The 13074-nt window shown below is 42.4% G+C and overlaps 1 protein-coding gene and 1 non-coding gene across 7 annotated transcripts in view; one reads left to right on the forward strand and one right to left on the reverse strand.

The window, feature by feature from the left end:
- The first annotated feature begins 2336 nt into the window (after positions 1 to 2336).
- Positions 2337 to 13074, forward strand: part of NDEL1 (nudE neurodevelopment protein 1 like 1) — a 103217-nt gene continuing 92479 nt past the window's right edge. For 5 of the 6 annotated variants that reach the window (XM_078155672.1, XM_020966436.2, XM_078155671.1 and 2 more), the window contains exon 1: positions 2340 to 2713. The gene's annotated coding sequence lies outside the window, so the exon portion shown is untranslated. Of the gene's footprint in view, positions 2714 to 13074 lie in introns of all 6 variants that reach the window. The other variant, XM_020966437.2, reaches the window with a different exon arrangement.
- On the reverse strand, positions 8202 to 8288 carry LOC144458080 (small nucleolar RNA SNORA68). Its single transcript, XR_013487632.1, has one exon. It is a non-coding gene; the product is annotated as a small nucleolar RNA SNORA68 (small nucleolar RNA).

Below are 13074 nucleotides of genomic sequence, written 5' to 3' on the forward strand. Positions count from 1 at the left end.
CTTATCAGCTGTGTGGCCTTGGCAAGGTAATGTCTCTCAAAGTCTCAGTTTCTTCTTCTATAGAATTAGGGGGTTGGCTCAGACCTTAAGGTTCATTACAGCTGTAAATTCTATGTCCCCAATTAAACTCATTATCTCCCACCCAGACAAGTTATCCCATTCAGCTTCCTGATTTCTTGTCAATGAGTCACTGTTGTGTCACCCAGATTTAAAACCTTGGAGTCATCATTGGACTCCTTCCTTTTTCTGTCATTCAAAAGTCCCCATAATCTTGCTGTACCCTTCCTCTCTCATATCTAATCTTGAATTCCATCCAGTCAACCTGATCTCACTGTCCCAGAGGACACACCAAACTCATTCTTATCTATTGCTTCCCCTGCCACATACTAGTACTATCTTCTGTGTGGTCCAGAGGAAAGAGGACTGGAATTAGAACAAAGCCCAAGGTTCCTCATGTATAAAATGTGGAGGTTGGACTAGAGTCTCTTTTAGCTGCATGATGAACAAACTGAGGCCCAAAGAGGACCAGTGAAGTGAAGTAATTTTTTTTCCCCCTTTGCCCTAAAAGTCTACTGCTCTTAAAAGAGAAAGACAGACTCTGAGGGGGAGAGAGTGGTTTCCAGATAACTTCCACACAGGGGGGTTGGGGAAGCAGACTTGAGCACTTAATCAGATGGTCAGGGAATAACTGACAGCTCAGCTTGCTGGTCTGGTAGTAAAGGGCATATTTCACTTCCTCTATGATAACTTTTTTTTCCTAGCCACCATAGCCTATCTTAATGTCTCTCTCTCTTTCTCTTTTTTTTTTAACTCCGATAGTACGTAGAGTACTTGATTATATGCTGCCTTGCATTATCTCCTTCTTGTTATTTCATATTAACTATTATCTTTCCTGCCAGGTGTGTAAGTTCTTTTGGGTCAAGGAGTCCCACTCCTGCATCTAACTATACAGCCAGAAATGAAGTAGGCATTTAACAAATCCTGCTTTATTTTTTTATTGGCCTGTCCTACTGAAAAGTGACAGCTAATTCACTGATTCATTTAATTTATTTTGTACCTACTATATTGGAAGCTAATATTTTGCATAGTGAAATTACAAGATTCCCCACTGCTCTGGATAGGTTACAACCTATCTTAGGAAGATAGGACAAGCTAGACATTTTTCAGGAGTTGAGACAGATTATGGATGTTATAAATCATTGTCAAGCCTAGAAGCAAGGCAGTCCTCTGCAAAATTTCATGGATATTATAGATATCAGCACTTATAATGAAAACTGTTCCTCTGATAGTGTTTTCTAGTTAAATAGCTTAATTTACACATTAGTCTCGTAAAAGTATTTTACCTTGGGTTTGATGGAGGGAAACATCTTTAAGGCCCAAGTCCTCTTTGCTCCTAAATGCCTTCTTTTCTCCCACACCCATTTTCTTCCCTTTTTGTTAAATGCCCATTATTCCTTACATCTAAATAGTAACCACATTCTGCTGCTGTCTTCCTTTGAAATGTCCCTTGCATCCATTTCTCTCATTCTAATAATCCCATTGCACGGATAAATCGAGTCCCTCTGTTCGTCCTCTCCAGCTTTTCTAAATCAGGTTAAAATTAGCTTCAAGGGCCGCTTTGAAAGTGAAAAGAAACTATAAAAGAACGCAGCATGAAGAAGAGAGTTTTTGGGTGACAGGCGGGGTGCACTTTTAGGCTTCTGTGATTTGCAGGACAAGGAAACCCTACACAGAACGGGCTAGCTCAGGAGTGGGGAAACTGCGGCCTCGAGGCTGCACGGGGCCCTCTAGGTCCTCAAGTGCGGCCCTTTGACGGAATCCAAACTTCACGGGTTCCCCAGCCGTGGGCAGCTGTAAAGGGCCATACGGTCCAGCGGTTCTCGTAGCGTGGTTCCTGCGGGTCCCATAGATCCTATTTTCATAACAATACAAAGACGTCTTAATTTCGAATACGGTAAATATCATAAATAAATAATTCACATAAACAAAAGCTCTATTTTTTTGGGGGGGATATCCCCAGTAATTTTTAAGAGCGTAAAGAGGTTTTAAGATTAAAAAAAAAGTTGAAGAACCACTGATCTAGATTCTAGGATAACTCCCTCCTTTTACAGATGAGGGAACTGAGGCCGGGGACTTGAAAAGGGCTTTGTCAAGGTTACATAGCAGGTGAGCCAGGAGGGAGGACCGAGCTCGTTCACCGTGCCCACGCAGCGGGGGGCCAACTCTTCCCCAGGAACCGCGGCAAAGGGCGGAGGAACGGGGCGGGGCTCCTGCGCTTAGATCTGTGCGGCGACCCTCCGCGCTTGCGCAAGAACTCCGCCACGCTCTCCCACTCCTGCGTGGCTAAGGAAGAGAACGCCCCGGCTGGCCAGCCCCTCACCTTCTTCCTCCCCTCCCCATGACGCCATCCTTCCCCTCCTCCCTTCGGTACGGGGAGCCGGGACGCTCCGAACCCACACCCCCCACTCCGCCTTGCGTCACAGAGAGGCTTGTGACGGCCCCGCCCGCCAGAAGTATCGCGCGCGGAGGTCGGTGCTGCGCGTGACGCGGCACTGGGGAGGAGGAAAAGAGGGCGAGCGCGAGCGCGGGGGAGCGCGAGCGCGAGAGCGAGCTCGCTGGGGAAGGCTGGAGAGGAGGCGGAATCGAGGAGCTGAGGAGTGGGTCCGGTCCGGTCCTGGCTGGTCCGCAAACATGTCCGTTTGACACTGTCCAGGTGAGACTGACGCGCCGAAGGGACCGGAAGGGCCCGGGCTGGGCCGGGGTGTTTGGGTCCCGGCTAAATTCCATTTCAGCCGGCCTGCGGCCTCGGGACTTCGGGCGGGGCCGGGCCGGGCCGGGCTGCGCTGAGCTCCCTTGGGCCGCCGGCCCATCGAGCTCACCTGCAGGGGCCGCGCCCGGGCCGGCTTGGCGCTGTCAGTCAGTCAGCCCTGCGCCCGCGCTGCGGGAGTGGCCGCGCCCACCCCGTGCTCCGCACCCCGCTCGGGAGATGGCGGCCCGGGCGGGGAAGACGGTGCGGGAGGGCCGCGCGCCGGGGACTATCCGGGACGTGGCACGGCGGGCACCGGGGCTCCGGCTGGACTTAGAGGGTGGGGACGCGGATGTGGCTATGCCACCCCTCGCCCGTGCTCGCCCTTCCTTAGGGGGAGGCCTTGGGGTCCGTTAAATGTCACCCAGCTGTTTTCAGGTTGCTTCTGGAGGGTGACAAATGAAGCATTGACATAGCACCCGTATTTTTTTCCTAGAGTTAGAAGGGACCTCAGGCTGTCTAAGTCCAGTTTTTACAGATGAGAAAACTAAGGTCCAGGGAGGTTAAGTGATTTGCCCAAGGAGACACAGGTAGTATCAGAGGTAGAATTTGGCCTAGGTCCTTTGACTCCAGGGCTAGTGCTCTTCCCACTGTGCTAAGCTGCAGGTTACTTATTCTTTTTCCCAAGTATGTAATTGAATGATGATACTATTTTGCAATTCAGTGACTCTTCCAAAGCACTTTGACATGTATTCTGTTTATACCTTTAAGTCCCAGCAAAAATCCCACCACGGACAGGAAGCCTTCCCCCAGTCCCCCTTAATTCTGTTGCCTTCCCTGTATTATTTCCTGTTTATCCTGTTTGTAGTTTGCTTTGTATGTATTTGTTTGCATGTTGTCTCCCCCATTATATTGTAAACTCCTTGAGGGCAGGGCTCCTCTTTTCCCTCTTTTTGTATCCTCAGTGCTTAACACTGTGCCTGGCACGTAGTAGGCACTTAATAAATATTTATTGAATTGAATTGAATTCGAACCTGAAAGTGGAGCTGGGACTCCATCCTTGGTTGCCATACCTTTCTCACTAGATTGAATGATCAGCTGCTTCAGTTAGAGTCAGTCTGATTAGCTTTCTTCCATTCTAATTTCTGACTTAAACTCTGGGGGAAAATTGAAGTCAAATTAGGGAACTTTCAAAAATAAATAACAACTTAGAATATTTTTGTTTTAACAAGAAGGTTTAAAAGAATATATGACAGACATGTTGGCTGCTAGAGTGTAGTTAGTGACAACTATAGTTACAGTAGCATAAAGCTTTTCTAAATATTGTACTCAGATACAAAAATAAATTTAGGCTAGGATGAGGTGATTTGATAAGCTGACTGTTGCAAGAGATGTCTACTGATTCAACTTCTTAGTCAGTAGCTATAACGGTATGCCATGTGCAATATGATAGTGCTTGGGTCAGATTTGTGGTAATACATCCAGTCCAGTATTCGGTCTCTGATCATGGTGTTCAGGGATCCAACCTTGAGCCTTAGGCTTAACTGATCCAGACTTTTTATTGAACCTTAGGGCATTTACTTTTTACCACATTCTAAATCTTCCAGGTCACGAACCCTCACTAAAGGCACTGTGCCACTTTTTTGTACCTTCCTGGGTCACTGAAGCAAAGGTTGGTCATTTGGGTTCATAGATCTGCTGCAGCTGATCCCTTATTTGTCGTTATTAAGGTGTTGCCACCAAGAACCAATTGTTCTCTCTTTTACATCAGCTTCTTTTTCTCTTTTTATCCTGTTTCCACTTGATCATGTGACTTTTTTTAAGGATTTGTTTACAAGGGAAAAGAGAACATGGGAATTCACAAATGATTCCAGGACAAGGTAATTAGAAATATATTAATTTCAGACTGAGTGACACCTAAACTTTTTAACCTAAGCCTTAAATAAAATCCTCCCAGCCATTTGGCCAGTAACCCTCTTCTGGCCTGGTAATGTCACGCTGCCGTGGCTGGCTCTCTCATGGCTGCATAAAAGAGTATTATCTTTGCTACTAGAATGCTCCCAAGATGATTTTGAGGTTCCTCACTTGGGTGTGCTGGATCAAGCTCTTTTGCCCATTATATATTCCCTGGATCTCTCTCAGCCAATACGAGAGTGACTTGATGGCATGACTTTTGGTCCTTCCTCCCACTTCCTATCTAATCACTTTCTATCTCCTCCCCCTCCAGATAAATACAAACAGACAAATACTGTAGTGTTTGCATCACCTCAAAAATCAGAATGATTCAACCCAACAAATAAGTTACTCCAAAATATACAAAAGACAACTCCTTTCCTTAAATTGTGGTACCAGAGAATAGTTTATGGGAGGAAATGTTTGATTTCCCTTATGCCAACCCCAAAAGTTTGGAGAGACCATTCTTCCCTAATCCTTGTGTCCTTTGGCAACACTTTAGTATCTGTCAGTACCCGTGCTCTTTTTTCTATTATCTTTTGAGAATCCAAAATCAAAGAATATTGGAACTGGAAGTGAACTTAGAGATCATCTAGTCCAAATTCCCCACCCCCTTATTTTACTGTTAGCCTTTTTGGCTGCAGTAGCACACTGGAACTTCAGGAAGCACTCTACAATGACTCTTAGATACCTTTCTTGGATTACAGTTGATAGTTTGGAAACCACCGTCTTAATAAATGGAATTTGCATTATTTTCCTTGCTTTCCCTGCTGTGAAACTCATTTTCCATTTTTCTGCCTATTCTGACAACATCCAAAGATCTATTGCTTCCTTGAAAAGTTTAATTTTAGCTGCATATTAGTAAAAATTTCAGATAAGATCTATCTAAGCACTGATACCCTGGGGGAATTTCAGTTCTCCGTGTGGGAAAGTTGTGCATTTATCCCAAACTGATATTTCCTGACATTAATTTTGACAACCTCACTTTCCACCTTTCCTTCCATCATAGGATCTTAGGTTTAGAGCTGGAAAAAAGGACCCTTAGAGGTGCTTGAGGCCAACACCACTCATTTTACAGATGAAGAAATGAGCCCAGAGAGGTTAAGTGAATTGTCCTACTAGGTCATGCAACTAATAAATGTTTGGAGTGGGATTTGAACCTAGGTCTTCCTTATTCTATCTGTCTAGCATTCTGTCCACTGCACCTTGGTGACTTAAAAAATGGTCTCTATTTTGTGTAACTTTTATTAATTAAATAAGTTATATTGCTTTCTTTTTCCTTGTCTTCATGCTTTTTTTTCTTTTATCCCTTTAAAAAAACTTCATTAATCAAGCTTTGATTTCTTTTACAAAAAAAGGTTACTTTTAATAAGTTGTTTGCTTGAGTGTTTTGATCTTATGTTTTCTTGGAGATCTCTGTTATATTTCATTTTGCTCAGCATGAGTCTATTGTTCCCATAGGGTCCTTTTGAAGCATTTTTTATGGATGGGAGTTTAAAGCATAACTTTCTCCACTTTTGCATTCCTAACTTCTTGAAGAATTGTAAGCAAACTTTTCATCTCCTGAGGATCCTAGGTCTTGCCTGCCTGCTTCTCTGTACAGCCACTATCCACTTTAAAAAAAATTGAATTCTGTTTTTCTGTAAACTGGTGGTGTCATTTCAGTAATGTTCCTAGGAATGAGCTATATTTATTAAGGAAGAAGTCAGTTTGAGATTGGCATTAGTGCTTGGCTTGTAGGTAAATGTCTGAGTTGAGTGTGTGTGTGTGTAAGTTTGTTGATGATTTTTGGCATTATTGTCGGTTTTCAATACTCCCACTTCACATAGAGCCCTTTCTTCCAACAAAGAGAAAGAGTTAAGCAAAACAAATGGACACATGGACCATGTCTGAGAGAATGTGTAGCATTCTCTGTGTTTCTAGACTGGAAGGAGATTTATTATTTCTTCTCTAGGACCAAGATTGGTTATTAATCAATTTAGCTGCTTTTTTTTTTTTGGTGAGGCAATTGGAGTTAAGTGACTTGCCCAGAGTCACATGGTTAGTGAGTGTTATGTGAGTGAGGCTGGATTTGAACTCAGGACCTCCTGACTCTGGGGCTGGTGCTCTGTGCACTGCACCACCTAGCTGCCCCCAATTTAGCTGCTTTTTTAGTGTTTCATTTGTATTTTTGTAGTCATTGCTTATATTTTTCTCTTCATTCTATTTTCTTTATTCTGTATCAGATAATCTCCCAAGTTTCTCTGAATTCTTCATATTTGTACATCTGTAAGTATCTTACAGCATATGTACACAAAGTATTTCTGGATAACAGTAGAGGGTAAGGAAAGCTTGGAAAGGCCTCTTGCAGAGAGTAGGATTTGAAGGAAATCAGAGATTTCAAGAGTTTGAGGTGAAAGCAAAGAGCTTTCCAGGCATGATGGGACAGCCAGTGAAAAGGCAGACAGGAGATGGAACATCATATATGAGGAACATATAAATAGTCTAGTATGTTTGGACCATAGAGTGTGGAGAGAGTTAATATCTAAGTAGACTGGAAGGGTAGGAAAGAGCTATCTTACAAAAAGCTTCAGATGCCAAACTGAAGTGTTTTTATTTAATCCTAGAGGTAATAGGGGATCTCTGGAATTTTTATGTGTGAGGGTAACATGGTCACATCTCTACTTCAGAAATCACCTTGTTGATTGAAGTGGGAGAGGCCTGAGGTAGAGGAACCAAATAGGAGGTTGTTGGACCTCTCTCCCTCCTCATCTCTGCCTCTTCACTTTCCTGTCTTCCTTCAAGTATCAGCTCAAGTCGTTCATCCTGCAAGAGGTCCTTCACAGTCGTCCTTAATCTTAGAGCCTTCCCTCCAAGATAATCTCCAGTTTATACTGTATATTTCTATATCTGTTGTCCATAGTTGTTTGCATTTTGTCTCACATTAGACTTTGAGTACTTTTTTGGGGGGGGGCGGTTTCCAATTGAGAAATTTATTTAAATAGATCAAATAAAACAGGTGCCTCCTTGTGTCTGCACTTAGAAGGTGTCGGCCTCTTGGTAGTAAAACGTGGTTTGTGCTGGCAATGCAGAACTTTTGTGGGGCAGAGGGAACTTGATTTTGGAATCGTGAAACTGCTTGACTGTAGGCCGGTGGTACTTGCTGGCAGCAACTTTTTCCATTTTCATGAACTGGATGAAGTGGGCCCGGGGCACGGTGATGGGGTCCCATATCTCAGTCTGCACTTATTTCTTTTGCCTCGCTCCCCCGCTCCAACCACTTGCCAGACTGTCAACTATATAAGGACACAGACTAGGTCTGATTTTCAATTTCCCTCAGCACAGGGCTCTGCGCATAGTAGGCAATTCACAGGATTCTCAGTTGATCTGCAGGAAAGATCTTTCCAGTTCTTCCTTCTTGGAGATGGATGCAGGAACCAAATTTCCAACAATCTTGACTGGGACAAATGCTGCCTGTGTGCCACAACCCTGGGGTCAGCCCCAAAGTGCTATGGCCTCTTAAGAGTGTAGAACCACCATTTCACTTTCTGGAGCACTTTCATCAGCTCGAGAAAGGTGATGAGGCCCATTTACTGTCAGTATAGACTTAGAGCACCTTGAGAGGCATGGACTATTCCCCCCCCCCCCCCCACCTTTCTTTGTATTCTCAGCACTTAGCATAGTGTCTGGGGCACGTTGAATGTGCTTAATAAATGCATGTTGACTGACTTGACACACTCTATATAAGCCAGTGAAATTGGCTGTGCCTCATATGTGACATTCCATCTCTGTGTGTTTTCAACCCCACTCCCCCCTCCTTACCAATGCCTGGAGTATATTCTTTACTCATTTCTTCATCTTAGAATACCTTCAAAACTCAGGTCAGAATCTGTCTTCTTTATGAAGCTTTCTTTCATCTCCTTCGTTCCACATTCCCCTAGCCACTAGTACCTTCTCTGCCCCTATTACCTTCTGTTTATCTTGCATGTACTTAAGTGTGCATGCTTAAGGGACTGTTTCATTTTTGTTTTTATATCTCTAGCACCTAGTACAATGCCTAGCACATAGTAAGCTTTTAATAATTGCTTTTAATTGATTGCCAATTTGGGTATGAGATGAAACTTCAGGTTGTTTTAATTTGCCCCTTCTCTTTAATGATTTGGAGCATTTCCTTGATGTCAGTCAAATTCCTTTTATGTTCCAGGTGCTCTGGTAGGGATACAAATACAAGTATGTATTAAGTGCTGGGGCTGTAGTTCCTTGCCTTTAAGGAGCTTTACATTCTATTTGGAGGATGTATGTTCATGGATATGAGTGTACCAGGTGCACTAAACAAAAATACAGTGATTGGAGTGGGGTGTTGGATAGAGATAATTATGAGGACAGCTAGAATCAGGAGAAGCCTCCTGAAGGAGGTTGCATTTGAGAAAAGAGCTAGGCATTGTAATATCTGTAGGCAGAAAGGATAGTTGTGCAAAAACATGAAGGTGGCAGGATATTGTGTATGGGGAAACAGTAAATAGGTCAGTTTGAATGGAACATAGTTTATGAGAGGAGTAGTGTGTAATCAGCCTGGAAAGGTAGTCTGCTTTAATTTTTATAATGTACCGTTTTTACATTTAGGTCAGGTATTCATTTGAAGCTTATGTGGAGGTATGTGATATAAGATGCTGGGCATATGAGCCTAATTCCTGCAACACTACTTTTTAGTTTTCTCAGAGTCCTGTCCAGTAGGGACTCCTGTCAGTAGTGTTCTTGAGTTTATCGAACACTGGGCTACTGTGTTCATTTACTTCTAGGTCTTATATTGTCTTTTCTACTGATTTACTTTAAGCATTTTTAAATCAGTACCAAATAGTTATAAAGTTTCTTTTCCACTAACCTATGTTTCATATATCACAAAACTTACTGAACTTCGTTCCCATCTTCTACCTCTGTTTTTTTCTACCTTTGTCTATCTGGAGGCATTTGTAGATATATGAGAGTTAGTGGTTCTCTTGTCAGATTGGGTAGTAATAGTTGTTTTCCTTTGAATAGTTACTATATTAGCCATATGATAAGACTGCTGGCTCCAAGTGAAATTTCTTTCATTTCATTTTATTTAAAGAAAATTTTTTTTAAGGCAATTGGGGCTAAGTGACTTGCCTAGGATCACATAGCTAGTAAATGTTGAGTATTTGGTCTGAGGTTGGTTTTGAAGTTGGGGTCCTTCTGACTCCAGGGCCGGTGCTCTATCCACTGCACCACTTAGCTGCCCCTGAAATTTCTTTCAAAAGAAAATATAAATATAGGTAAAGACTGAAAAATAAACACTAAGTATAGGCCATAGGTTTTGTACAAGTGAGATTTTCAAGGGAAAGTGTGTGATCTGTATTTGGACCAATATTCTGTGAAGGGCGATTTATTTGTAAGAGTATTGGATGAAAAGTCAGAAGATTTCAGTTTTGGTACTTGCTCTTTAGCTTTGTGGCCCTAGGTAAGTCACTCAGCTTCTGTTTTTCTCACTTGCTATATCTGTAAAAGGTAGGGCTTGATGATCTCTAATATTTCCAAGTTCTGAAATTCTGTGATGCTGTGTTAATGGTATCTACCTTTCTCTGTATATATCTTTTCCCTGATTATTTTTTGTTTCAGTTTAGCTATGTGTAAGGTACTATGCTAGGCATTGGGGAGATCTACCAGTAAATGTTTGTTAAGCACCTACTATGTGTCAGGCTTGTCCTCAAGGAGCTTATGTTCTGTTGGGCGAAATAGCATGTACACATAAAAGGATGTGCAAAATATATACAGAGTAATTTCAGGGTAGAATGAGACACTAGCAATGCAGAATCAGAAAAGGCCTCCCACAAAAGCTGTCATTTGAATTGAACTTTAAAGAAAAATGAGAGATTCTAAGAAGCATGAGTGCTCTTCTGTCTTAAGAGAGAACATCTTATGTAAGGCAAAAGAAGGCTGGATATTTTGGCTACACTATAGAATTTGTGAAGGGGATTAACACATCTCTTGCATCTGCCCCCTACCTCAGGTCTCCACCTGTCCAATCTATCCTTCACAGAGCTTCCAGTGATATTACTACAGCACAGATCTATGTCACTTGTCAACTCAGAAAACTTGAATGGCTCCTTATCTCTAGAATAAAATATAAGCTTCTCTGTTAAACATTTTGAGCTCTTCATAAGTGGGCTCCAGACAATTTTTCCAGGTTTATTATGCATTAATCCAGGAATTTGGGCAGCTAGGTGGCACAGTGGATAGATAGAATGGCAGGCCTGGAGTTAGGAACACCTAAGTTCAAATTCAGCCTCAGATACTTACTAGCTGTGTGACTTTGGGCAAGTCACTCAACCTTGTTTGCTTCATCTGTAAAATGAGCTAGAGAAGGAAATGGCAGACCATTCCAGTATCTTTGCCAAGAAAACCCCATTGGGGTCATGAAGAGCTGGACACTATTAAAACGACCTAACAGCAGCAAAGACAACAACACAGGGGATTAATGTACTGGAACTGTATAGTACTCTGATTACTCTAAATGTGGCATTAGACAAACTGGAAGCTGCAAGGTTAGGAGCCTGTTTGATATAGCCTTGAGAGGCTGTAGGGTAGTTAGTGGCTGTGGGGAATCAAAAGATCATAACTCTAGAATTGGAAGGAACCCTAGAAGAGGAAATTGAGGCTCAAAGTCATGTAACTTGCCCCTTATCTAGTGTCATAGAGGTATTAAGCATCAGAATTGGAGTTGATTTGGCAGGCTATGACCCCAAAGATAGTGCTCTTGCCATTACATTATTCACTGAAAAGAGGGGTAAAGGATGCAAAGATAGTGCAGGAAGATATCTGTTGGAACTTGGCCAGGTAAATAAGTTAACTGGGTTTGTAGCCTATGTATATGTAGGTTTTAGGTCAGAAATTGGAACAAATTAAGACTCCTGTAATCTATCTACTGGTTTAAAAAAAAGAAATTTTACTTAGCCATATCAAAAGAAGGCTGTTGAGATCAGGGAAGGAGAATGGCCGGGATTTTCAGCTGAACACAGGTTCCTATTCTAGCTCTTGTTTCTGGTCTGTTGTCCGAAGCCTTAGGGAGGGGCTGGATGTCATGCTATTTTTTGTACTTAGGTGACCAGAAAGCTATGTCAGCGGCCTGAGCTCTAGTACCCTGAGCCAATCAAATCTCAAGGACATTTTTAAAAGAAAAACTAGCCTAGGTTTTTTTTTTTTTTATTGAGGTGGGGTAAGAGGGTTTAGGATAGAGGTTCTAGTACACCACACTACTTGGTGGTAAGTCCTTAAGGCCTTTTAGAGCAGAGGTATCACACTCACCGGTAATGGCTGGCAAAATTCCCAAATGTTGCCTGAATCAAATTAAAATGTAATTGGGAAATATTTTTAAAAATTAATAAAATACAGGGCAGCTAAGTGGCACAGTGGATAGAGCACCGGCCCTGGATTCAGGAGGACCTGAGTTCAAATTTGGCATCAGACACATAATACTAGCTGTGTGACCCTGGGCAAGTCACTTAACCCCATTGCTTAGCCCCCCCCCAAATTTAATAAAATACAGTACAACATAGATAATGTTAATGTATGTGTGTGTGTATTTTAAGTCATTATGCTGCCCACAGGGATTCTTTTCTATTTGAGTTTGACATCACTGTTCCTCCTCTGCTTAACTTTAGTGTTGTTACAGGTCAACTCTGACTTGGGGATAGGAGAAGCCACACGTGAATGATTTCCATTGTCACCTTTGCCAGTTTTCTGGGTGTGATGTTAGTCCTCAGAACTGTTTTGATATTTGTTTCTCTTGTTAGTGTTTTGGAGCATTCTTTCATTTGGTTATTAAAAGTTTACAATTCTTTTTTTGAGAATTTTTTCTTTATCTCCCCTGACCACTTGTTTATTTGCAAATGGTTTTTGGTTTTCTTTATTTCTTTATGGATACCTTGGATATCAGACCCTTATCAGAAAATAGCAAAAACAAAACAATGATCAATAGCCCCTTGAAGGGGGTGACTCTGAGTATGAGAGAGCCAAGACCAGAGAGAAACCCAAGATTTCATCCTGCCGTTCCGATTGGAAGGACTGAATCCTGGATCTAAATAATACGGTTTGTGTAGTGAATGTTGCCAACTCTTTACAATTCACAATGGATCTCTTGATGTAAAGAAATGACCAATGCAAGAACAATACAAAGAACCATCAGGACTACAATGAATATAATGATACTTTTCCTGTTTGATCAGGATCATCATCACAAGTCAGGAAGAATTGTCCTATACCACCATTCACTTAGTGTTCTGTGACCCACCATCCAGAACTTTCTGCTCCCTCACAGTTCCATGGAGGGTCCGGGGTGGGGAATACCAAGTCTTTGCCCCATAAGAAGCCTCTGAAGGACT

The sequence above is a fragment of the Phascolarctos cinereus genome, unplaced genomic scaffold (genome assembly GCF_003287225.1).
Source record: "Phascolarctos cinereus isolate Bilbo 61053 unplaced genomic scaffold, phaCin_HiC Scaffold_5;HRSCAF=322, whole genome shotgun sequence".
NCBI lineage: Eukaryota > Metazoa > Chordata > Mammalia > Diprotodontia > Phascolarctidae > Phascolarctos > Phascolarctos cinereus.